The sequence below is a fragment of the Elephantulus edwardii genome, unplaced genomic scaffold, assembly GCF_000299155.1.
Source record: "Elephantulus edwardii isolate Elephantulus edwardi_28Jun2011 unplaced genomic scaffold, EleEdw1.0 scaffold00027, whole genome shotgun sequence".
NCBI lineage: Eukaryota > Metazoa > Chordata > Mammalia > Macroscelidea > Macroscelididae > Elephantulus > Elephantulus edwardii.
Genome location: NW_006399777.1, coordinates 20,760,460 through 20,762,067, shown reverse-complemented (window position 1 = coordinate 20,762,067; position 1,608 = coordinate 20,760,460).

Sequence of the window (1,608 nt, the reverse complement as noted above, 5' to 3'; positions counted from 1 at the left end):
GTGTCAGAGACAGTGCGATTGGCACAGGACAGAGCAGAATTTAAGGCTGTTGTACATAGGGTTGCTATAAGTTGTAAGCCACTCAACGGCACACAACAACAACAACAACAACAAAACACAACTGAAAATCTATCATTACTGTAGAACTTTTTGTAAAAATAATTTCATTCAAGTGATTAGGATTGTCACAGTATGCAGATACAATTCATCTTACATTGTGTCAGGGTTAGATAGGAACTAGTGAATTCCAATCCAGGCTAAGCCACATTCATGGTCTCCAGTGGCATGGTATATACTCAGGAGTACAGGAAACATTCTTTTACAAACCAAGTGGCTATATTTTGGGATCATTGAATGTTTATGGAAGTCATTAGGCGGTGCTTGGATGGAAATAATAACATGTTAAAAGTGTACTGGTCTGGGGGATTGTATTCCAATAAAGGAATTTTTCTTTCACTTTTCAAAGAAAAGAGTGAACTGCGGGGGAGAGGTGGGCAGGGAGAAAAACACAACAATGAATGAATGGAAATGTTCATTAAAATTAATAAAATAAAATTTAAAAAAAAGCTACGTATAGACCAGGAACTAGAAGAAATGGTCAAAATAGTACAAGAAGAGATTGAGCCGGCTGATCACTCAAAGGTTGATGTGATCTTTCCTCGGCATTTTCTTGGTTAATACGCCTCATCAATGTTGAAGTCCTTGCTGTTTCATTTTTATCTGGATTGAGTAGGCCGTGACAATTGACTAATGGTGACAATTGACCAACTTGTCCTAGGAACTTGCTAGTGTCCTGTAGATTTAGACCTGAAACCAATATTTTTCTTTTCTGTTCAAAAACTCACCGTTGCCACCATCTATTAGATATTCAACTCATTGCCGTTGATTTGATTCTGACCCGTGGCTTCACTGCGTTTCTGAGGCTGGAACTCTTTAGTCAGGCAGATGGCCTGTCTTTCTTCCATGGGGTGGCTGGTGTATTTGAACTGCTGACCTTTGCGTTAGCAGCTGGTCATATAATACACTATGTCACCTGGGTTCCTCAGTATAGATTCAAAAAACTCTAAAAATACCTAGCATATACTTGGTACTCAATCTTCGTTAAAGAACAAAACATAGATAATGCCATGTAGGTAACTTTCTAAGGCCGAGTGGATAAATTATTACAGTTCTGACAGTCAAAGAGATAACATTTGATTTCATTTTCATTTTCTCACATCACTGACCTGCCATGCACATTGAGACACCTTGTGCAATTTTTCCATAATGATGCTATGTTCTGTAAGTTGTGTTTTCAGATCTGCTAGAGTGTTTATTGGCTATTCAGTCCCTGGATGCTATATCCAACCCCTGCTGATCTGACCTCATTATGGTGAATTTTATGTTGACACGGAGCTCAAAGTCAGCCTCACAGAGTTCTGATAGTCTTTAACTCCTTGTCCATTTGTTTATATCTTCCCTGTTGTCCCAAGGAAGGAAAAGGTAAAAAGGCCTATCTGAATAAGAGGAATAAAAGCCAACATTGAACAGACTGTCATTTGATTTTAAATTTTTTTAAATTTTATTTTATTAATTTTAATGAACATTTACAGAGATTTTGGATTTTCA